At 41.3% G+C, this 24,389-nt stretch overlaps 16 non-coding genes across 16 annotated transcripts; all 16 read left to right on the plus strand.

The window, feature by feature from the left end:
* Positions 1 to 1,432: 1,432 nt before the first annotated feature.
* On the plus strand, positions 1,433 to 1,506 carry trnan-guu (transfer RNA asparagine (anticodon GUU)). Its single transcript has one exon. It is a non-coding gene; the product is annotated as a tRNA-Asn (tRNA).
* A 1,439-nt stretch (positions 1,507 to 2,945) lies between these two features.
* trnan-guu (transfer RNA asparagine (anticodon GUU)) lies at positions 2,946 to 3,023 on the plus strand. Its single transcript is given in 2 exon segments — positions 2,946 to 2,983; positions 2,988 to 3,023. It is a non-coding gene; the product is annotated as a tRNA-Asn (tRNA).
* Positions 3,024 to 11,231: 8,208 nt separating this feature from the next.
* trnan-guu (transfer RNA asparagine (anticodon GUU)) lies at positions 11,232 to 11,305 on the plus strand. The gene has a single exon. It is a non-coding gene; the product is annotated as a tRNA-Asn (tRNA).
* A 376-nt stretch (positions 11,306 to 11,681) lies between these two features.
* On the plus strand, positions 11,682 to 11,754 carry trnak-cuu (transfer RNA lysine (anticodon CUU)). The gene has a single exon. It is a non-coding gene; the product is annotated as a tRNA-Lys (tRNA).
* Positions 11,755 to 12,697: 943 nt separating this feature from the next.
* On the plus strand, positions 12,698 to 12,770 carry trnak-cuu (transfer RNA lysine (anticodon CUU)). The gene has a single exon. It is a non-coding gene; the product is annotated as a tRNA-Lys (tRNA).
* A 941-nt stretch (positions 12,771 to 13,711) lies between these two features.
* Positions 13,712 to 13,784, plus strand: trnak-cuu (transfer RNA lysine (anticodon CUU)). The gene has a single exon. It is a non-coding gene; the product is annotated as a tRNA-Lys (tRNA).
* Positions 13,785 to 14,814: 1,030 nt separating this feature from the next.
* Positions 14,815 to 14,888, plus strand: trnan-guu (transfer RNA asparagine (anticodon GUU)). The gene has a single exon. It is a non-coding gene; the product is annotated as a tRNA-Asn (tRNA).
* Positions 14,889 to 15,264: 376 nt separating this feature from the next.
* trnak-cuu (transfer RNA lysine (anticodon CUU)) lies at positions 15,265 to 15,337 on the plus strand. Its single transcript has one exon. It is a non-coding gene; the product is annotated as a tRNA-Lys (tRNA).
* Positions 15,338 to 16,308: 971 nt separating this feature from the next.
* trnak-cuu (transfer RNA lysine (anticodon CUU)) lies at positions 16,309 to 16,381 on the plus strand. The gene has a single exon. It is a non-coding gene; the product is annotated as a tRNA-Lys (tRNA).
* A 1,030-nt stretch (positions 16,382 to 17,411) lies between these two features.
* trnan-guu (transfer RNA asparagine (anticodon GUU)) lies at positions 17,412 to 17,485 on the plus strand. The gene has a single exon. It is a non-coding gene; the product is annotated as a tRNA-Asn (tRNA).
* A 374-nt stretch (positions 17,486 to 17,859) lies between these two features.
* Positions 17,860 to 17,932, plus strand: trnak-cuu (transfer RNA lysine (anticodon CUU)). Its single transcript has one exon. It is a non-coding gene; the product is annotated as a tRNA-Lys (tRNA).
* Positions 17,933 to 18,974: 1,042 nt separating this feature from the next.
* On the plus strand, positions 18,975 to 19,047 carry trnak-cuu (transfer RNA lysine (anticodon CUU)). Its single transcript has one exon. It is a non-coding gene; the product is annotated as a tRNA-Lys (tRNA).
* A 1,030-nt stretch (positions 19,048 to 20,077) lies between these two features.
* Positions 20,078 to 20,151, plus strand: trnan-guu (transfer RNA asparagine (anticodon GUU)). Its single transcript has one exon. It is a non-coding gene; the product is annotated as a tRNA-Asn (tRNA).
* Positions 20,152 to 20,527: 376 nt separating this feature from the next.
* trnak-cuu (transfer RNA lysine (anticodon CUU)) lies at positions 20,528 to 20,600 on the plus strand. Its single transcript has one exon. It is a non-coding gene; the product is annotated as a tRNA-Lys (tRNA).
* A 943-nt stretch (positions 20,601 to 21,543) lies between these two features.
* Positions 21,544 to 21,616, plus strand: trnak-cuu (transfer RNA lysine (anticodon CUU)). Its single transcript has one exon. It is a non-coding gene; the product is annotated as a tRNA-Lys (tRNA).
* Positions 21,617 to 22,559: 943 nt separating this feature from the next.
* trnak-cuu (transfer RNA lysine (anticodon CUU)) lies at positions 22,560 to 22,632 on the plus strand. The gene has a single exon. It is a non-coding gene; the product is annotated as a tRNA-Lys (tRNA).
* Positions 22,633 to 24,389: the final 1,757 nt, after the last annotated feature.

Below are 24,389 nucleotides of genomic sequence, written 5' to 3' on the forward strand. Positions count from 1 at the left end.
TGGCCAATGAGGTGCGCGTCTCTACCTGGTTGCCAAGAGGAATGGACCAATCAGCAGAAGAGCGATGCTGGAGCGGGTGTTATAATAAACATTTAGTTCGGCACACAAGTGTTTCTTCTGATTCAAGATTATTACTACAAATCCTTTGTTTTTGACGACGTTGAAACAGAGGTAAGTTTCTCTGTCTCTCTCTCTCTATATATATATATAAATATATATTTAGACAGTATATAAATGCACGTATATGTGTATTGTACTTTACTGTAAGACCTGTAAACATACGCATATCCAACGCTAAGCATTTAAAAGTACTTTAAACTTTCAGAAAGGGTACCAAGCAAATTAAAATATAAATATCTTCTTTGCCCAACCACATAAGCCCGGTTATTTTTTGTAACATTGAGGAGAAATGCTCTTATTTCAATGAATAGTATAATAATTGTTTTTGTTCGACAAACCTTTTATTCAAAGCATAAAGCTTAACCCTTTAAAGCCTAAATAATGAAATAATAGGCAGAAAATACAAATTTAAAATTAGGTTTTATTAAGGGGCCTTGTATAAACCTTGAATCTAATAAATATTCAAGCGTATATATTGTTAAATTGTATATTGTATCGTTGTGGCAATGTACTGTATCTCTGCTATATGTTGACAAAGTGTTAATGACATTAACAAAGTGTTAATTACATTTTCTAAAGACAAAATCGTTTATTTGACAAGACTGCAAAAGTATTAAAACAAACAAATGTCATAATACTTAGAATTATGATTATCATATATTGATGATTTTCATCACATTAAAGGGATTGCACATTAAAAAAAGGCTAAATGAAAATTATCTAATTACAGGACTGACTTGTCAAATCCTCAAATGTTTCATCACACAGTGTACAGAAGTGTGCAAAGACAAATGACTGAAAACAAATAAAAGAAACACTCTGCACAGCCCTCTTCTTAAACCGAACCTTTCTTTGGAAGATCCTATTGTCAGACACCTGTGAATTGGGAGGATTCATTTCAGGCATGTACTTTGAAGATATACCAAAAAATGGCATATATGCCGAGAGAGAAACGGTGGTAGAGCATGAGACTTTTAATCACAGTGTCATGGGGATTGAGCTCCATGTTGGGTTTAACGTTTAGCTATCGCCACAGGTATGTGGTACTAGTGCAAATGTATCCTCCCTGCCATGCAAACACTCACTGACTAGAGAGAACGGCAACATTTCTGGGAACTTGTCCAGAAATTCAGAACAGGTAACAGGTCTGCAGCTATCTGCTTCCAAAGTACTATCTCTAAAAATAAGCGCAGTGCTGCTGTTAATGTGTTTAACAATCCCCACTAACCAATCTGCCTCCTTTCAAACCCATCAAGTATGACACACATGCCATTGACTGCCACAGCGTAATCTTGAAGGTGGTACCTCATGTGTCTCTGTGGCGCAATCGGTTAGCGCGCTCGGCTGTTAACCGAAAGATTGGTGGCTCAAGCCCACCCAGGGACGAAGAGAGCTTTTAATTGCCACAAAAGGCATAGCCTGAGCACATGGACCTCACATTATAGCAGATGGAGCAGCGAAAGCAACAAAGTGGAAGAAAATCTCATGTTAATGCTTTTGCATTTTTTATACCAATGTTCTGACATTTTGGTTGACCAATTACAGGACTGACTTGTCAAATCCTCAAATGTTTCATTACACAGTGTACAGAAGTGTGGAAAGACAAATGCCAGAGAAAAAAATACAAGTAAATCTTAGCCTGGTCCTAGTCTTAAACCCAACATTTCTTTGGAAGTTCCATTGTAAAATGGGATGTTTCATTTCAAGCATGTACTTTGAGTATTTGCAAATAAATGACATCACACAGAAACAGAAAACGTAGGCCCGACTAGCTCAGTCGGTAGAGCATGAGACTCTTAATCTCTGTCTAGAGAGAATGGTGAATAAATAACAATCTATCTGCTTCCAAAGCAATATCACAAAAATCAAGCACAGTGCTGCTGCTTCTGTGTTTAACAATCCCCATTAACCAATCTCTTCAAGTCTCCTTTCAAACCCTTTTCACATATGAGGCACAACATGCTGTTGATTGCCACATCATAACCCAGAAGGTGACTATTCACCTGTCTCTTTGGTGCAATTAAGTAGTGCATTTGGCTATTAACCGATAGTCTGCTGTTTCAAGCCTACCCAGGATGACAATAGATTTTAAGTGCCACAAAAGGCGTAGCCTGAGCATTGGGACAACCCCTTATTGCAGGTGGAGTAGTGAAACAAGCAAAGTGGAGTAAAATCTCAGTCCAAAGCATTTGCATTTCTTTACACATACCAATGTTCTGACATTTTGGTTGACTAATTACAGGACTGACTTGTCAAATCCTCAAATGTTTCATCACACAGTGTACAGAAGTGTGCAAAGACAAATGACTGAAAAATAAATAAAAGAAACACTCTGCACAGCCCTCTTCTTAAACCGAACCTTTCTTTGGAAGATCCTATTGTCAGACACCTGTGAATTGGGAGGATTCATTTCAGGCATGTACTTTGAAGATATACCAAAAAATGGCATATATGCCGAGAGAGAAACGGTGGTAGAGCATGAGACTTTTAATCACAGTGTCATGGAGATTGAGCTCCATGTTGGGTTTAACGTTTAGCTATCGCCACAGGTATGTGGTACTAGTGCAAATGTATCCTCCCTGCCATGCAAACACTCACTGACTAGCGAGAACGGCAACATTTCTGGGAACTTGTCCAGAAATTCAGAACAGGTAACAGGTCTCCAGCTATCTGCTTCCAAAGTACTATCTCTAAAAATAAGCGCAGTGCTGCTGTTAATGTGTTTAACAATCCCCACTAACCAATCTGCCTACTTTCAAACCCATCAAGTATGACACACATGCCATTGACTGCCACAGCGTAATCTTGAAGGTGGTACCTTGTGTGTCTCTGTGGCGCAATCGGTTAGCGCGTTCGGCTGTTAACTGACTGAAAGGTTGATGGTTCAAGCCCACCCAGGGACGAAGACAGCTTTTAATTGCCACAAAAGGCATAGCCTGAGCACATGGACCTCACATTATTGCAGATGGAGCAGCGAAAGCAAGAAAGTGGAAGAAAATCTCATGTTAATGCTTTTGCATTTTTTATACCAATGTTCTGACATTTTGGTTGACCAATTACAGGACTGACTTGTCAAATCCTCAAATGTTTCATTACACAGCGTACAGAAGTGTGCAAAGACAAATGACTGTTCAAGTCCCTGGGTTCGAGCCCCACATTGGGTGTCACTATTAGCTATTGTCACAGGTATGTGCAAGATGTATTCTCCCAGCCATTAAAACACTCTCTGTCTAGAGAGAATGGTGAATAAATAACAATCTATCTGCTTCCAAAGCAATATCACAAAAATCAAGCACAGTGCTGCTGCTGCTTCTGTGTTTAACAATCCCCATTAACCAATCTCTTCAAGTCTCCTTTCAAACCCTTTTCACATATGAGGCACAACATGCTATTGATTGCCACATCATAACCCAGAAGGTGACTATTCACCTGTCTCTTTGGTGCAATTAAGTAGTGCATTTGGCTATTAACCGATAGTCTGCTGTTTCAAGCCTAACCAGGATGACGATAGATTTGAAATGCCACAAAAGGCGTAGCCTGAGCATTGGGACAACCCCTTATTGCAGGTGGAGTAGTGAAACAAGCAAAGTGGAATAAAATCTCAGTCCAAAACATTTGCATTTCTTTACACATACCAATGTTCTGACATTTTGGTTGACTAATTACAGGACTGACTTGTCAAATCCTCAAATGTTTCATCACACAGTGTACAGAAGTGTGCAAAGACAAATGACTGAAAAACAAATAAAAGAAACACTCTGCACAGCCCTCTTCTTAAACCGAACCTTTCTTTGGAAGATCCTATTGTCAGACACCTGTGAATTGGGAGGATTCATTTCAGGCATGTACTTTGAAGATATACCAAAAAATGGCATATATGCCGAGAGAGAAAAGGTGGTAGAGCATGAGACATTTAATCACAGTGTCATGGAGATTGAGCTCCATGTTGGGTTTAACGTTTAGCTATCGCCACAGGTATGTGGTACTAGTGCAAATGTATCCTCCCTGCCATGCAAACACTCACTGACTAGAGAGAACGGCAACATTTCTGGGAACTTGTCCAGAAATTCAGAACAGGTAACAGGTCTCCAGCTATCTGCTTCCAAAGTACTATCTCTAAAAATAAGCGCAGTGCTGCTGTTAATGTGTTTAACAATCCCCACTAACCAATCTGGCTCCTTTCAAACCCATCAAGTATGACACACATGCCACTGACTGCCACAGCGTAATCTTGAAGGTGGTACCTCATGTGTCTCTGTGGCGCAATCGGTTAGCGCGTTTGGCTGTTAACTGACTGAAAGGTTGATGGTTCAAGCCCACCCAGGTGCGAAGACAGCTTTTAATTGCCACAAAAGGCATAGCCTGAGCACATGGACCTCACATTATAGCAGATGGAGCAGCGAAAGCAACAAAGTGGAAGAAAATCTCATGTTAATGCTTTTGCATTTTTTATACCAATGTTCTGACATTTTGGTTGACCAATTACAGGACTGACTTGTCAAATCCTCAAATGTTTCATTACACAGCGTACAGAAGTGTGCAAAGACAAATGACTGTTCAAGTCCCTGGGTTCAAGCCCCACATTGGGTGTCACTATTAGCTATTGTCACAGGTATGTGCAAGATGTATTCTCCCAGCCATTAAAACACTCTCTGTCTAGAGAGAATGGTGAATAAATAACAATCTATCTGCTTCCAAAGCAATATCACAAAAATCAAGCACAGTGCTGCTGCTTCTGTGTTTAACAATCCCCATTAACCAATCTCTTCAAGTCTACTTTCAAACCCTTTTCACATATGAGGCACAAAATGCTGTTGATTGCCACATCATAACCCAGAAGGTGACTATTCACCTGTCTCTTTGGTGCAATTAAGTAGTGCATTTGGCTATTAACCGATAGTCTGCTGTTTCAAGCCTAACCAGGATGACGATAGATTTGAAATGCCACAAAAGGCGTAGCCTGAGCATTGGGACAACCCCTTATTGCAGGTGGAGTAGTGAAACAAGCAAAGTGGAATAAAATCTCAGTCCAAAACATTTGCATTTCTTTACACATACCAATGTTCTGACATTTTGGTTGACTAATTACAGGACTGACTTGTCAAATCCTCAAATGTTTCATCACACAGTTGTAACACTCTCCAATACTAAAGTTGAGTATCACACTATTATGGGATCTTCCGTACCGTTTCTATTGATAGGTAATGGAGTGGAGAAAAAAAAATATATCCACACTGATGAAATACCAATAGAAACGGTACGGAAGATCCCATAATAGTGTGATACTCAACTTTAGTATTGGAGAGTGTTACATAGTGGTGGCCCGTACGGGGAACTACGTGCCGTTTCTATTTGTTGATAGTGTTTTTTTGTGTGTGTTTATAAAAATGGAAGACATGACACAAGCAAATGGTGGAATAATCAATGTACATAATTATGAAATTGAGTCTGATGTGAATGAGTTAAGGTGTAGCTCGGTTGAGCCTGAGGATGCTGATTTCACTGCGGGCCCGTTTGTTACCAGACGGAACCCTACAGATGAAATAGCATCTGTTTTGAGTTCTTTATATAATTCTGATGATGATGATGATGATGAAAAAGAAATGATGAATATAAATGTTGTACAGACAATGCAAATGGAGATTGATAAACTCAAGGGTGATTTATTGGCTCTTAATGCAAAAATACAACATAATGAACAGGAATTACAACAGTCTGTAGATAGTTCCCTTAATAAGGAAACTAGTTTCCGGGAGTCAGTGGACGCTAGCTTAGCAGACTTAGAAGATCATTTTCAGAGGTCTGTAGAGAAGTTGGAGAGAGCGATGGTTGATTGTTTCCTGCGGAGAGATGCAAGATGGGAAAATCAAATGAAAAAAATAAGATTCACCAGTACCCCATCTCGATCTCAAGTACAGACTTTTTACCCTGCCTCTTCCCCATCTACAGCTAATGTCTTAAATACTCCCGTACCAGCTACCAGACGTAAAGTCCCCCCGGTTAACAGAGACAACGTTACCTATGACGTCACTGCTGGAGCACAAGTAACTAACCTGGCTCACCCTTCATGTATGCCCAGTATGTCATCTTTCTGTGGGAAACCTCCTATTCGCCTGGAATTTCCTTCCTTCGGTGAGTCTAGCGAGACATCCGATGTACTCCATTTCGTCGAACAGGTCGAAAATTATCTGGCCATTAGACCCCTACCTAGTGTGGAGCTCGTTGGCACCCTGAGTACAGTGCTCAAAGGACCCGCTTTAAGCTGGTGGAAGGCAGAAAAAAACAAGGTAACAGATTGGCAATCCTTCAAAGATGCTTTCATGTCTGCTTTTCTCCCAGATGATTACCTCACTGAGGTAGAGGACAAGTTAAGATCACTGGTGCAGCAACCCAATCAGCGTTTGAGAGATTTCGCCTATGATTACCGAGCTCTCTGCCTCAAATGGAAGCCAGCTATCACTGAAGAGGAGATGGTGAGACGTATTCTCAATAACATCAACCCAAGGGTTGCGGGCTGTCTGAGAGGCACGGTGAAAACAGTGGAACAGCTGGTAAAGGTGGGATCTATGGTGGAGAAGGACTGGATGGGAGCAAAGCATTACTGGCAGAAAGTGGGAAAGTTGAACAGCAAAGAAACCACAAATAAAAGACCACCTGAACGCCATACCTCAAAAAATCTAGCAGGGGTATCCACTGCTCAACACCACCCAATGACCTCCCTTCTACTAGTGCCAGTAACTATAAAAGGACGACAGGTGAAGGCGGTACTGGATACGGGGAGCACATACACCCTTATTCAGGAAAGCCTGTGGAGACAATTAGGAGGGGAAACAAAACCTGACACTCCCGGCCTTCTTCAACAGTTCATTATGGCTGATGGAAAAATGCACCAGGCGATTAACAAGAGATCAGTCTGTTATGAGTGGCATGACAAGGTATGCAGGTTGGACACCTATGTTATGAAGGATGCTCACCTAGCCTTTCCCCTTATAGCTGGTCTGGACTTCCTGAGAGCCGCTGATGCCATAGTGGACGTGGGACACTGGAGATATGGTCTGAAAATGGGCAAAGGATATGATTATCATCCATTCCTAACTGCACTTATAAATCCAATGCTGTCTTCACATCTGATGGGTGAAAGTTTAGGCACGACTGCTGCTGCTGTGAGTCTATATTATGCCTTACCTCCAACCTGGAATCCACCCACACATGTCTTACCCACACAAGTTGTTCCCACCTGGGACTCCGACAATCAGGATGAATTAAAAAGGCTGATGGAAAATTGGCCTCATACCACCTCTCAAGTCCTGGGAAAAACGTCTGTGGAACAACACAAAATTATACTTTCTGACGAAATGCCCTTGAGATCCAGAGCTTATAGGGTCTCTCCATTCAAGAGGAAGATTATTGATGCACAAGTAGAACAAATGCTACGAGACCATATCATCGAGCCTTCTTTCTCTCCTTGGTCATCACCTGTAGTCCTGGTCCCCAAACCTGATGGGTCTTACAGGTTCTGTGTGGACTATAGGAGGCTGAATAGTAAAACCATCCCTGACGCTTATCCAATGCCAATCATCCACGACATCTTGGAGTCCATGGAAGGCGCCTCCTGGTTCAGCACATTGGATTTGCAGTCAGGGTACTGGCAGGTTGAGATGGAGGAAAGTAGCAAAGCCAAAACAGCCTTCATCACCTCCCAAGGACTATTCCAATTCTGCTCCATGCCATATGGATTACGGAATGCCACTGCCACCTTCCAGAGGCTGATGGAGAAGGTCCTAGCAGAGTTGAGAGGGAAGTTTTGCTTTGTCTATATTGCTGACATCATAATCTATTCAAGGTCTTTATCAGAACATGTCCAACACCTGAACACCATTCTACAGAGACTAAACCAAGCTTCACTTACACTAAATATGAAGAAGTGTCACTTCTTTAAGAAGCAGCTGAAGTTTCTTGGACATATAGTCTCAGAGAAAGGAGTGGAGGTCGACCCTGAAAAGACCCGAGCGGTTGCTGACTATCCTCCTCCCAAAGATATTAAAGCCCTCCAACGCTTCTTGGGATTAGCCGGGTGGTACCACAAGTTCATTCCCCATTTTGCCGACATCACAGCTCCCTTAAACAATCTAAAAAAGAAAGGAGTTAAGTGGGATTGGACACCTGAGTGCCAAACCAGCCTTGAAAACATCAAACAGCTGTTACAAGACCCACCTGTATTAATGCAGCCTGACCTCAATCAACCGTTCCAGGTTCATACAGACGCCAGTGATGTGGGCTTAGGAGCCATCATTACCCAGCACACTCCAGAGGGGGAACGGGTAATAGCTTACGCATCACGAACATTGCGTGGACCTGAACTGAATTATTCTACGGCTGAAAAAGAGTGTCTGGCGGTGGTCTGGGCAGTGGAAAAGTGGAAACATTACCTGGAAGGAAGACACTTTGACATCTATAGTGACCATGCTGCCTTAACTTGGGCCTTCAACAGTCCTAAAACCTCCTCTCGGCTGACCCGGTGGACTCTTCGGTTGCAGCAATTCATCTTCCAAGTACATCACAGAAGAGGATGTCTGAACCTGGGACCAGATGCCTTGTCACGAGTCTGTGAAGCTCCTGAAAGTGAAGGTGTGCCCTGTCTAGCCATAATAAAACCAAAATGTGCCTCTGACATACCCCACACATTACAGGAAATCTCACAAGCACAAAGTCATGACAATACGGTGTCTCTCCTCCAACTGGCCCAAAAAACCAGAAAGGTTCAGGAAAACCAAATTACCTTTGAGGTCCACCAGGGGGTGCTATATCGCCGGGTTCCTGTCAAGAACAATGGAAATAAATTCCAACTGGTCGTTCTTCAGGCATTAATTCCTGGTTTCTTGCACTACGTACATGATAACCCTCTGGGAGGACATCTGGGACGACTAAAAACACTGTTGAGGCTCTTGGAGGTGGCGTGGTGGCCAACTGTCCGTAAGGATGTCTGGGAGTACGTAAAAGGATGTGAAACATGTCAAAAATACAAACATGACAATACAAAACCCAGCGGTTTCTTACAGCATACACAAGTGACAGAACCAGGTCACACTTGGGGGATGGATTTCATGGGACCTTTCCCGACCAGTAAGAAACGAAACGCTTACTTACTGGTGTTTGTGGATTATTACACCAAATGGGTAGAGTTGTTTCCCCTTCGAGACAGTAAGACCCCTAAGATTGTCAAAATTCTCAGGGAAGAGATCTTTACCCGATGGGGGGGTCCCAAAATATCTCATGCAGGTCCTGGGGAAGCATCCAAAAGCTCACTACCAGTTATCATCCTCAAACAAACCTCACGGAAAGAATAAACAGGACAGTAAAAACAATGATTGCGTCATATGTGGGACAACATCATGATAGATGGGACCAGTGGTTGCCTGAATTAAGGTTTGCTATTAACACAGCACATCAAGAAACTACAGGTAGAGCACCTGCTGAATTAATGATGGGCAGACAGCTACATGGTCCACTGGAGAGGTTGATCCTCAAAAACCCCACTCCTGACCAGACCTCGTATAACCTAATTGATAGACAGAACACCATGGCAGAGGAGGTAAGGCTTCGAGTAGGAGTGCAACAATCTTGACAAGCTAGATACTACAATGCCCGACGGAAAGATGCGCAGTTCCAGCCGGTAGATCTAGTCTGGGTTAGAACTCACCCTCTCTCGTCTGCCTCCAATAAATACTCTGCTAAGCTAGCGCCCAAATGGGAGGGACCAGCTGAAATAATAAAAAAAATGGGGCCAATAAATTACACCGTTCGCTGGGGAGACCCATGTAAAACAGACATTATAAATGTGGTTAACCTGAAACGCTGGTACGGACGATCTCCTCCTATGCCGAAGGCTGGGGGGGGGATCTATGTAGCGTGGCCACATAAGGGGAGGTTTTATATTAAGGTTTATGACTTTAAATGTGTGTCATTAATGCTTAATTGTTATATTGCTTTCCCCTGTATTTCTGTCATTCCCCTCAGCTGTTGTGTGTTGTTCCCCGATCTCTGTTCACGCGAAATCTTTGCGTGAATTCATGTTACGTGTTTTCCTGCCACGTAAACAGGAACTAACTTTCAGTGTCTATTTAAAGAACCGCTATGCCGGTTGTCAAGGGCTCATTTGCGAGTACGCACATCAAACCCGTCTATACAAAGAGGATTACGCTGGTGACTGACCTGGGAGCGCTGGGACGCCGTTCCTCCCGGAGGTATTTCGTTTGGCTCGTTGCCAGGATTACCTTTTTATCAGAGGACATTGGTCTGACATCACTTCATCATTCCATCACTTGATCGTGCTCACGGACTATACAAACACCCGGTGAGGCTGATCTGAACACTGTATATAACTCTGTGCACTCTGGACTTCACTTTTACATGTACATACACTTTGTTTGTTATTGTTGTAAATATTATTGGTTTTGTTAATACACTTGGGTTTATTGATTTTTCATCATTGTTGGTATTTATTTTCTCTACTCCACAACCTATCATTAGAAACGGTACGGAAGATCTCATAATTAGTGTAAACTCCACTTAAAGATTTTGGGGAGTGTTACATAGTGTACAGAAGTGTGCAAAGACAAATGACTGAAAAACAAATAAAAGAAACACTCTGCACAGCCCTCTTTTTAAACCGAACCTTTCTTTGGAAGATCCTATTGTCAGACACCTGTGAATTGGGAGGATTCATTTCAGGCATGTACTTTGAAGATATACCAAAAAATGGCATATATGCCGAGAGAGAAAAGGTGGTAGAGCATGAGACTTTTAATCACAGTGTCATGGGGCTTTAGCTCCACGTTGGGTTTAACGTTTAGCTATCGCCACAGGTATGTGGTACTAGTGCAAATGTATCCTCCCTGCCATGCAAACACTCACTGACTAGAGAGAACGGCAACATTTCTGGGAACTTGTCCAGAAATTCAGAACAGGTAACAGGTCTCCAGCTATCTGCTTCCAAAGTACTATCTCTAAAAACAATCCCCACTAACCAATCTGCCTCCTTTCAAACCCATCAAGTATGACACACATGCCATTGACTGCCACAGTGTAATCTTGAAGGTGGTACCTCATGTGTCTCTGTGGCGCAATCGGTTAGCGCGTTCGGCTGTTAACTGAAAGGTTGGTGGTTCAAGCCCACCCAGGGACGAAGAGAGCTTTTAATTCCCACAAAAGGCATAGCCTGAGCACATGGACCTCACATTATAGCAGATGGAGCAGCGAAAGCAACAAAGTGGAAGAAAATCTCATGTTAATGCTTTTGCATTTTTTATACCAATGTTCTGACATTTTGGTTGACCAATTACAGGACTGACTTGTCAAATCCTAAAATGTTTCATTACACAGTGTACAGAAGTGTGGAAAGACAAATGCCAGAGAAACAAATAAAAGTAAATCTTAGCCTGGTCCTAGTCTTAAACCCAACATTTCTTTGGAAGTTCCATTGTAAAATGGGATGTTTCATTTCAAGCATGTACTTTGAGTATTTGCAAATAAATGACATCACACAGAAGCAAAATATGTAGGCCTGGCTAGCTCAGTTGGTAGAGCATGAGACTCTTAATCTCAGGGTCGTGGGTTCGAGCCCCACGTTGGACCTCACTATTAGCTATTGTCACAGGTATGTGCAAGATGTGTTCTCCCAGCCATTAAAACACTCTTTGTCTAGAGAGAATGGTGAATAAATAACAATCTATCTGCTTCCAAAGCAATATCACAAAAATCAAGCACAGTGCTGCTGCTTCTGTGTTTAACAATCCCCATTAACCAATAGGTCTCTTCAAGTCTCCTTTCAAACCCTTTTCACATATGAGGCACAACATGCTGTTGATTGCCACATCATAACCCAGAAGGTGACTATTCACCTGTCTCTTTGGTGCAATTAAGTAGTGCATTTGGCTATTAACCGATAGTCTTTTGTTTCAAGCCTACCCAGGATGAAGATAGATTTGAAATGCCACAAAAGGCGTAGCCTGAGCATTGGGACAACCCCTTATTGCAGGTGGAGTAGTGAAACAAGCATTTGCATTTCTTTACACATACCAATGTTCTGACATTTTGGTTGGCTAATTACAGGACTGACTTGTCAAATCCTCAAATGTTTCATCACACAGTGTACAGAACTGTGCAAAGACAAATGACTGAAAAACAAATAAAAGAAACACTCTGCACAGCCCTCTTTTTAAACCGAACCTTTCTTTGGAAGATCCTATTGTCAGACACCTGTGAATTGGGAGGATTCATTTCAGGCATGTACTTTGAAGATATACCAAAAAATGGCATATATGCCGAGAGAGAAAAGGTGGTAGAGCATGAGACTTTTAATCACAGTGTCATGAAAGCAACAAAGTGGAAGAAAGTGGAATACAGAAGTGTGGAAAGACAAATGCCAGAGAAACAAATAAAAGTAAATCTTAGCCTGGTCCTAGTCTTAAACCCAACATTTCTTTGGAAGTTCCATTGTAAAATGGGATGTTTCATTTCAAGCATGTACTTTGAGTATTTGCAAATAAATGACATCACACAGAAACAAAATATGTAGGCCTGGCTAGCTCAGTCGGTAGAGCATGAGACTCTTAATCTCAGGGTCGTGGGTTCGAGCCCCATGTTGGACCTCACTATTAGCTATTGTCACAGGTATGTGCAAGATGTGTTCTCCCAGCCATTAAAACACTCTGTCTAGAGAGAATGGTGAATAAATAACAATATATCTGCTTCCAAAGCAATATCACAAAAATCAAGCACAGTGCTGCTGCTTCTGTGTTTAACAATCCCCATTAACCAATAGGTCTCTTCAAGTCTCCTTTCAAACCCTTTTCACATATGAGGCACAACATGCTGTTGATTGCCACATCATAACCCAGAAGGTGACTATTCACCTGTCTCTTTGGTGCAATTAAGTAGTGCATTTGGCTATTAACCGATAGTCTTTTGTTTCAAGCCTACCCAGGATGAAGATAGATTTGAAATGCCACAAAAGGCGTAGCCTGAGCATTGGGACAACCCCTTATTGCAGGTGGAGTAGTGAAACAAGCATTTGCATTTCTTTACACATACCAATGTTCTGACATTTTGGTTGGCTAATTACAGGACTGACTTGTCAAATCCTCAAATGTTTCATCACACAGTGTACAGAAGTGTGCAAAGACAAATGACTGAAAAACAAATAAAAGAAACACTCTGCACAGCCCTCTTTTTAAACCGAACCTTTCTTTGGAAGATCCTATTGTCAGACACCTGTGAATTGGGAGGATTCATTTCAGGCATGTACTTTGAAGATAAACCAAAAAATGGCATATATGCCGAGAGAGAAAAGGTGGTAGAGCATGAGACTTTTAATCACAGTGTCATGAAAGCAACAAAGTGGAAGAAAGTGGAATACAGAAGTGTGGAAAGACAAATGCCAGAGAAACAAATAAAAGTAAATCTTAGCCTGGTCCTAGTCTTAAACCCAACATTTCTTTGGAAGTTCCATTGTAAAATGGGATGTTTCATTTCAAGCATGTACTTTGAGTATTTGCAAATAAATGACATCACACAGAAACAGAAAACGTAGGCCTGGCTAGCTCAGTCGGTAGAGCATGAGACTCTTAATCTCAGGGTTGTGGGTTCGAGCCCCACATTGGGCATCACTATTAGCTATTGTCACAGGTATGTGCAAGATGTATTCTCCCAGCCATTAAAACACTCTCTGTCTAGAGAGAATGGTGAATAAATAACAATATATCTGCTTCCAAAGCAATATCACAAAAATCAAGCACAGTGCTGCTGCTTCTGTGTTTAACAATCCCCATTAACCAATAGGTCTCTTCAAGTCTCCTTTCAAACCCTTTTCACATATGAGGCACAACATGCTGTTGATTGCCACATCATAACCCAGAAGGTGACTATTCACCTGTCTCTTTGGTGCAATTAAGTAGTGCATTTGGCTATTAACCGATAGTCTGCTGTTTCAAGCCTACCCAGGATGATGATAGATTTTAAATGCCACAAAAGGCGTAGCCTGAGCATTGGGACAACCCCTTATTGCAGGTGGAGTAGTGAAACAAGCATTTGCATTTCTTTACACATACCAATGTTCTGACATTTTGGTTGATTAATTACAGGACTGACTTGTCAAATCCTCAAATGTTTCATCACACAGTGTACAGAAGTGTGCAAAGACAAATGACTGAAAAACAAATAAAAGAAACACTCTGCACAGCCCTCTTCTTAAACCGAACCTTTCTTTGGAAGATCCTATTGTCAGACACCTGTGAATTGGGAGGATTCATTTCAGGCATGTACTTTGAAGATATACCAAAAAATGGCATATATGCCGAGAGAGAAAAGGTGGTAGAGCATGAGACTTTTAATCACAGTGTTATGGGGCTTTAGCTCCACGTTGGGTTTAACGTTTAGCTATCGCCACAGGTATGTGGTACTAGTGCAAATGTATCCTCCCTGCCATGCAAACACTCACTGACTAGAGAGAACGGCAACATTTCTGGGAACTTGTCCAGAAATTCAGAACAGGTAACAGGTCTCCAGCTATCTGCTTCCAAAGTACTATCTCTAAAAACAATCCCCACTAACCAATCTGCCTCCTTTCAAACCCATCAAGTATGACACACATGCCATTGACTGCCACAGCGTAATCTTGAAGGTGGTACCTCATGTGTCTCTGTGGCGTAATCGGTTAGCTGCTTCGGCTGTTAACCGAAAGGTTGGTGGTTCAAGCCCACCCAGGGACGAAGAGAGCTTTTAATTGCCACAAAAGGCATAGCCTGAGCACATGGACCTCACATTATAGCAGATGGAGCAGCGAAAGCAACAAAGTGGAAGAAAATCTCATGTTAATGCTTTTGCATTTTTTATACCAATGTTCTGACATTTTGGTTGACCAATTACAGGACTGACTTGTCAAATCCTCAAATGTTTCATTACACAGTGTACAGAAGTGTGGAAAGACAAATGCCAGAGAAAAAAATACAAGTAAATCTTAGCCTGGTCCTAGTCTTAAACCCAACATTTCTTTGGAAGTTCCATTGTAAAATGGGATGTTTCATTTCAAGCATGTACTTTGAGTATTTGCAAATAAATGACATCACACAGAAACAGAAAACGTAGGCCCGGCTAGCTCAGTCGGAAGAGCATGAGACTCTTAATCTCAGGGTCGTGGGTTCGAGCCCCACGTTGGGCGTCACTATTAGCTATTGTCACAGGTATGTGCAAGATGTGTTCTCCCAGCCATTAAAACACTCTCTGTCTAGAGAGAATGGTGAATAAATAACAATATATCTGCTTCCAAAGCAATATCACAAAAATCAAGCACAGTGCTGCTGCTTCTGTGTTTAACAATCCCCATTAACCAATAGGTCTCTTCAAGTCTCCTTTCAAACCCTTTTCACATATGAAGCACAACATGCTGTTGATTGCCACATCATAACCCAGAAGGTGACTATTCACCTGTCTCTTTGGTGCAATTAAGTAGTGCATTTGGCTATTAACCGATAGTCTGCTGTTTCAAGCCTACCCAGGATGATGATAGATTTTAAATGCCACAAAAGGCGTAGCCTGAGCATTGGGACAACCCCTTATTGCAGGTGGAGTAGTGAAACAAGCAAAGTGGAGTAAAATCTCAGTCCAAAGCATTTGCATTTCTTTACACATACCAATGTTCTGACATTTTGGTTGACTAATTACAGGACTGACTTGTCAAATCCTCAAATGTTTCATCACACAGTGTACAGAAGTGTGCAAAGACAAATGACTGAAAAACAAATAAAAGAAACACTCTGCACAGCCCTCTTTTTAAACCGAACCTTTCTTTGGAAGATCCTATTGTCAGACACCTGTGAATTGGGAGGATTCATTTCAGGCATGTACTTTGAAGATATACCAAAAAATGGCATATATGCCGAGAGAGAAAAGGTGGTAGAGCATGAGACTTTTAATCACAGTGTCATGAAAGCAACAAAGTGGAAGAAAGTGGAATACAGAAGTGTGGAAAGACAAATGCCAGAGAAACAAATAAAAGTAAATCTTAGCCTGGTCCTAGTCTTAAACCCAACATTTCTTTGGAAGTTCCATTGTAAAATGGGATGTTTCATTTCAAGCATGTACTTTGAGTATTTGCAAATAAATGACATCACACAGAAACAGAAAATGTAGGCCCGGCTAGCTCAGTCGGTAGAGCATGAGACTCTTAATCTCAGGGTCGTGGGTTGGAGCCCCACGTTGGGCATCACTATTAGCTATTGTCACAGGTATGTGCAAGATGTATTCTCCCAGCCATTAAAACACTCTCTGTCTAGAGAGAATGGTGAATAAATAACAATATATCTGCTTCCAAAGCAATATCACAAAAATCAAGCACAGTGCTGCTGCTTCTGTGTTTAACAATCCCCATTAACCAATAGGTCTCTTCAAGTCTCCTTTCAAACCCTTTTCACATATGAGGCACAACATGCTGTTGATTGCCACATCATAACCCAGAAGGTGACTATTCACCTGTCTCTTTGGTGCAATTAAGTAGTGCATTTGGCTATTAACCGATAGTCTGCTGTTTCAAGCCTACCCAGGATGATGATAGATTTTAAATGCCACAAAAGGCGTAGCCTGAGCATTGGGACAACCCCTTATTGCAGGTGGAGTAGTGAAACAAGCATTTGCATTTCTTTACACATACCAATGTTCTGACATTTTGGTTGATTAATTACAGGACTGACTTGTCAAATCCTCAAATGTTTCATCACACAGTGTACAGAAGTGTGCAAAGACAAATGACTGAAAAACAAATAAAAGAAACACTCTGCACAGCCCTCTTCTTAAACCGAACCTTTCTTTGGAAGATCCTATTGTCAGACACCTGTGAATTGGGAGGATTCATTTCAGGCATGTACTTTGAAGATAAACCAAAAAATGGCATATATGCCGAGAGAGAAAAGGTGGTAGAGCATGAGACTTTTAATCACAGTGTTATGGGGCTTTAGCTCCACGTTGGGTTTAACGTTTAGCTATCGCCACAGGTATGTGGTACTAGTGAAAATGTATCCTCCCTGCCATGCAAACACTCACTGACTAGAGAGAACGGCAACATTTCTGGGAACTTGTCCAGAAATTCAGAACAGGTAACAGGTCTCCAGCTATCTGCTTCCAAAGTACTATCTCTAAAAACAATCCCCACTAACCAATCTGCCTCCTTTCAAACCCATCAAGTATGACACACATGCCATTGACTGCCACAGAGTAATCTTGAAGGTTGTACCTCATGTGTCTCTGTGGCGCAATCGGTTAGCGCGTTCGGCTGTTAACCGAAAGGTTGGTAGTTCAAGCCCACCCAGGGACGAAGAGAGCTTTTAATTGCCACAAAAGGCATAGCCTGAGCACATGGACCTCACATTATAGCAGATGGAGCAGCGAAAGCAACAAAGTGGAAGAAAATCTCATGTTAATGCTTTTGCATTTTTTATACCAATGTTCTGACATTTTGGTTGACCAATTACAGGACTGACTTGTCAAATCCTCAAATGTTTCATTACACAGTGTACAGAAGTGTGGAAAGACAAATGCCAGAGAAACAAATAAAAGTAAATCTTAGCCTGGTCCTAGTCTTAAACCCAACATTTCTTTGGAAGTTCCATTGTAAAATGGGATGTTTCATTTCAAGCATGTACTTTGAGTATTTGCAAATAAATGACATCACACAGAGAAAATATGTAGGCCTGGCTAGCTCAGTCGGTAGAGCATGAGACTCTTAATCTCAGGGTCGTGGGTTCGAGCCCCATGTTGGACCTCACTATTAGCTATTGTCACAGGTATGTGCAAGATGTGTTCTCCCAGCCATTAAAACACTCTCTGTCTAGAGAGAATGGTGAATAAATAACAATATATCTGCTTCCAAAGCAATATCACAAAAATCAAGCACAGTGCTGCTGCTTCTGTGTTTAACAATCCCCATTAACCAATAGGTCTCTTCAAGTCTCCTTTCAAACCCTTTTCACATATGAGGCACAACATGCTGTTGATTGCCACATCATAACCCAGAAGGTGACTATTCACCTGTCTCTTTGGTGCAATTAAGTAGTGCATTTGGCTATTAACCGATAGTCTGCTGTTTCAAGCCTACCCAGGATGATGATAGATTTTAAATGCCACAAAAGGCGTAGCCTGAGCATTGGGACAACCCCTTATTGCAGGTGGAGTAGTGAAACAAGCATTTGCATTTCTTTACACATACCAATGTTCTGACATTTTGGTTGATTAATTACAGGACTGACTTGTCAAATCCTCAAATGTTTCATCACACAGTGTACAGAAGTGTGCAAAGACAAATGACTGAAAAACAAATAAAAGAAACACTCTGCACAGCCCTCTTTTTAAACCGAACCTTTCTTTGGAAGATCCTATTGTCAGACACCTGTGAATTGGGAGGATTCATTTCAGGCATGTACTTTGAAGATAAACCAAAAAATGGCATATATGCCGAGAGAGAAAAGGTGGTAGAGCATGAGACTTTTAATCACAGTGTCATGAAAGCAACAAAGTGGAAGAAAATCTCATGTTAATGCTTTTGCATTTTTTATACCAATGTTCTGACATTTTGGTTGACCAATTACAGGACTGACTTGTCAAATCCTCAAATGTTTCATTACACAGTGTACAGAAGTGTGGAAAGACAAATGCCAGAGAAACAAATAAAAGTAAATCTTAGCCTGGTCCTAGTCTTAAACCCAACATTTCTTTGGAAGTTCCATTGTAAAATGGGATGTTTCATTTCAAGCATGTACTTTGAGTATTTGCAAATAAATGACATCACACTGAAACAGAAAACGTAGGCCAGGCTAGCTCAGTCGGTAGAGCATGAGACTCTTAATCTCAGGGTCGTGGGTTCGAGCCCCACGTTGGGCGTCACTATTAGCTATTGTCACAGGTATGTGCAAGATGTATTCTCCCAGCCATTAAAACACTCTCTGTCTAGAGAGAATGGTGAATAAATAACAATCTATCTGCTTCCAAAGCAATATCACAAAAATCAAGCACAGTGCTGCTGCTTCTGTGTTTAACAATCCCCATTAACCAATAGGTCTCTTCAAGTCTCCTTTCAAACCCTTTTCACATATGAGGCACAACATGCTGTTGATTGCCACATCATAACCCAGAAGGTGACTATTCACCTGTCTCTTTGGTGCAATTAAGTAGTGCATTTGGCTATTAACCGATAGTCTGCTGTTTCAAGCCTACCCAGGATGATGATAGATTTTAAATGCCACAAAAGGCGTAGCCTGAGCATTGGGACAACCCCTTATTGCAGGTGGAGTAGTGAAACAAGCATTTGCATTTCTTTACACATACCAATGTTCTGACATTTTGGTTGATTAATTACAGGACTGACTTGTCAAATCCTCAAATGTTTCATCACACAGTGTACAGAAGTGTGCAAAGACAAATGACTGAAAAACAAATAAAAGAAACACTCTGCACAGCCCTCTTCTTAAACCGAACCTTTCTTTGGAAGATCCTATTGTCAGACACCTGTGAATTGGGAGGATTCATTTCAGGCATGTACTTTGAAGATATACCAAAAAATGGCATATATGCCGAGAGAGAAAAGGTGGTAGAGCATGAGACTTTTAATCACAGTGTTATGGGGCTTTAGCTCCACGTTGGGTTTAACGTTTAGCTATCGCCACAGGTATGTGGTACTAGTGCAAATGTATCCTCCCTGCCATGCAAACACTCACTGACTAGAGAGAACGGCAACATTTCTGGGAACTTGTCCAGAAATTCAGAACAGGTAACAGGTCTCCAGCTATCTGCTTCCAAAGTACTATCTCTAAAAACAATCCCCACTAACCAATCTGCCTCCTTTCAAACCCATCAAGTATGACACACATGCCATTGACTGCCACAGCGTAATCTTGAAGGTGGTACCTCATGTGTCTCTGTGGCGCAATCGGTTAGCGCGTTCGGCTGTTAACCGAAAGGTTGGTGGTTCAAGCCCACCCAGGGACGAAGAGAGCTTTTAATTGCCACAAAAGGCATAGCCTGAGCACATGGACCTCACATTATAGCAGATGGAGCAGCGAAAGCAACAAAGTGGAAGAAAATCTCATGTTAATGCTTTTGCATTTTTTATACCAATGTTCTGACATTTTGGTTGACCAATTACAGGACTGACTTGTCAAATCCTCAAATGTTTCATTACACAGTGTACAGAAGTGTGGAAAGACAAATGCCAGAGAAAAAAATACAAGTAAATCTTAGCCTGGTCCTAGTCTTAAACCCAACATTTCTTTGGAAGTTCCATTGTAAAATGGGATGTTTCATTTCAAGCATGTACTTTGAGTATTTGCAAATAAATGACATCACACAGAAACAGAAAACGTAGGCCTGGCTAGCTCAGTCGGTAGAGCATGAGACTCTTAATCTCAGGGTCGTGGGTTCGAGCCGCACGTTGGGTGTCACTATTAGCTATTGTCACAGGTATGTGCAAGATGTATTCTCCCAGCCATTAAAACACTCTCTGTCTAGAGAGAATGGTGAATAAATAACAATCTATCTGCTTCCAAAGCAATATCACAAAAATCAAGCACAGTGCTGCTGCTTCTGTGTTTAACAATCCCCATTAACCAATAGGTCTCTTCAAGTCTCCTTTCACACCCTTTTCACATATGAGGCACAACATGCTGTTGATTGCCACATCATAACCCAGAAGGTGACTATTCACCTGTCTCTTTGGTGCAATTAAGTAGTGCATTTGGCTATTAACCGATAGTCTGCTGTTTCAAGCCTACCCAGGATGATGATAGATTTGAAATGCCACAAAAGGCGTAGCCTGAGCATTGGGACAACCCCTTATTGCAGGTGGAGTAGTGAAACAAGCATTTGCATTTCTTTACACATACCAATGTTCTGACATTTTGGTTGACTAATTACAGGACTGACTTGTCAAATCCTCAAATGTTTCATCACACAGTGTACAGAAGTGTGCAAAGACAAATGACTGAAAAACAAATAAAAGAAACACTCTGCACAGCCCTCTTTTTAAACCGAACCTTTCTTTGGAAGATCCTATTGTCAGACACCTGTGAATTGGGAGGATTCATTTCAGGCATGTACTTTGAAGATATACCAAAAAATGGCATATATGCCGAGAGAGAAAAGGTGGTAGAGCATGAGACTTTTAATCACAGTGTCATGAAAGCAACAAAGTGGAAGAAAGTGGAATACAGAAGTGTGGAAAGACAAATGCCAGAGAAACAAATAAAAGTAAATCTTAGCCTGGTCCTAGTCTTAAACCCAACATTTCTTTGGAAGTTCCATTGTAAAATGGGATGTTTCATTTCAAGCATGTACTTTGAGTATTTGCAAATAAATGACATCACACAGAAACAGAAAACGTAGGCCCGGCTAGCTCAGTCGGTAGAGCATGAGACTCTTAATCTCAGGGTCGTGGGTTCGAGCCCCACGTTGGGCGTCACTATTAGCTATTGTCACAGGTATGTGCAAGATGTGTTCTCCCAGCCATTAAAACACTCTCTGTCTAGAGAGAATGGTGAATAAATAACAATCTATCTGCTTCCAAAGCAATATCACAAAAATCAAGCACAGTGCTGCTGCTTCTGTGTTTAACAATCCCCATTAACCAATAGGTCTCTTCAAGTCTCCTTTCACACCCTTTTCACATATGAGGCACAACATGCTGTTGATTGCCACATCATAACCCAGAAGGTGACTATTCAGCTGTCTCTTTGGTGCAATTAAGTAGTGCATTTGGCTATTAACCGATAGTCTTTTGTTTCAAGCCTACCCAGGATGAAGATAGATTTGAAATGCCACAAAAGGCGTAGCCTGAGCATTGGGACAACCCCTTATTGCAGGTGGAGTAGTGAAACAAGCATTTGCATTTCTTTACACATACCAATGTTCTGACATTTTGGTTGACTAATTACAGGACTGACTTGTCAAATCCTCAAATGTTTCATCACACAGTGTACAGAAGTGTGCAAAGACAAATGACTGAAAAACAAATAAAAGAAACACTCTGCACAGCCCTCTTTTTAAACCGAACCTTTCTTTGGAAGATCCTATTGTCAGACACCTGTGAATTGGGAGGATTCATTTCAGGCATGTACTTTGAAGATATACCAAAAAATGGCATATATGCCGAGAGAGAAAAGGTGGTAGAGCATGAGACTTTTAATCACAGTGTCATGAAAGCAACAAAGTGGAAGAAAGTGGAATACAGAAGTGTGGAAAGACAAATGCCAGAGAAACAAATAAAAGTAAATCTTAGCCTGGTCCTAGTCTTAAACCCAACATTTCTTTGGAAGTTCCATTGTAAAATGGGATGTTTCATTTCAAGCATGTACTTTGAGTATTTGCAAATAAATGACATCACACAGAAACAAAATATGTAGGCCTGGCTAGCTCAGTCGGTAGAGCATGAGACTCTTAATCTCAGGGTCGTGGGTTCGAGCCCCACGTTGGACGTCACTATTAGCTATTGTCACAGGTATGTGCAAGATGTGTTCTCCCAGCCATTAAAACACTCTCTGTCTAGAGAGAATGGTGAATAAATAACAATATATCTGCTTCCAAAGCAATATCACAAAAATCAAGCACAGTGCTGCTGCTTCTGTGTTTAACAATCCCCATTAACCAATAGGTCTCTTCAAGTCTCCTTTCAAACCCTTTTCACATATGAGGCACAACATGCTGTTGATTGCCACATCATAACCCAGAAGGTGACTATTCACCTGTCTCTTTGGTGCAATTAAGTAGTGCATTTGGCTATTAACCGATAGTCTTTTGTTTCAAGCCTACCCAGGATGAAGATAGATTTGAAATGCCACAAAAGGCGTAGCCTGAGCATTGGGACAACCCCTTATTGCAGGTGGAGTAGTGAAACAAGCAGTTTGCATTTCTTTTACACATACCAATGTTCTGACATTTTGGTTGACTAATTACAGGACTGACTTGTCAAATCCTCAAATGTTTCATCACACAGTGTACAGAAGTGTGCAAAGACAAATGACTGAAAAACAAATAAAAGAAACACTCTGCACAGCCCTCTTTTTAAACCGAACCTTTCTTTGGAAGATCCTATTGTCAGACACCTGTGAATTGGGAGGATTCATTTCAGGCATGTACTTTGAAGATATACCAAAAAATGGCATATATGCCGAGAGAGAAAAGGTGGTAGAGCATGAGACTTTTAATCACAGTGTCATGAAAGCAACAAAGTGGAAGAAAGTGGAATACAGAAGTGTGGAAAGACAAATGCCAGAGAAACAAATAAAAGTATATCTTAGCCTGGTCCTAGTCTTAAACCCAACATTTCTTTGGAAGTTCCATTGTAAAATGGGATGTTTCATTTCAAGCATGTACTTTGAGTATTTGCAAATAAATGACATCACACAGAAACAAAATATGTAGGCCTGGCTAGCTCAGTCGGTAGAGCATGAGACTCTTAATCTCAGGTGATGGATGTCACTATTAGCTATTGTCACAGGTATGTGCAAGATGTGTTCTCCCAGCCATTAAAACACTCTCTGTCTAGAGAGAATGGTGAATAAATAACAATCTATCTGCTTCCAAAGCAATATCACAAAAATCAAGCACAGTGCTGCTGCTTCTGTGTTTAACAATCCCCATTAACCAATAGGTCTCTTCAAGTCTCCTTTCACACCCTTTTCACATATGAGGCACAACATGCTGTTGATTGCCACATCATAACCCAGAAGGTGACTATTCACCTGTCTTTTTGGTGCAATTAAGTAGTGCATTTGGCTATTAACCGATAGTCTGCTGTTTCAAGCCTACCCAGGATGACGATAGATTTGAAATGCCACAAAAGGCGTAGCCTGAGCATTGGGACAACCCCTTATTGCAGGTGGAGTAGTGAAACAAGCAAAGTGGAGTAAAATCTCAGTCCAAAGCATTTGCATTTCTTTACACATACCAATGTTCTGACATTTTGGTTGACTAATTACAGGACTGACTTGTCAAATCCTCAAATGTTTCATCACACAGTGTACAGAAGTGTGCAAAGACAAATGACTGAAAAACAAATAAAAGAAACACTCTGCACAGCCCTCTTTTTAAACCGAACCTTTCTTTGGAAGATCCTATTGTCAGACACCTGTGAATTGGGAGGATTCATTTCAGGCATGTACTTTGAAGATATACCAAAAAATGGCATATATGCCGAGAGAGAAAAGGTGGTAGAGCATGAGACTTTTAATCAC

This window comes from Xyrauchen texanus, chromosome 9 (assembly GCF_025860055.1).
Source record: "Xyrauchen texanus isolate HMW12.3.18 chromosome 9, RBS_HiC_50CHRs, whole genome shotgun sequence".
NCBI lineage: Eukaryota > Metazoa > Chordata > Actinopteri > Cypriniformes > Catostomidae > Xyrauchen > Xyrauchen texanus.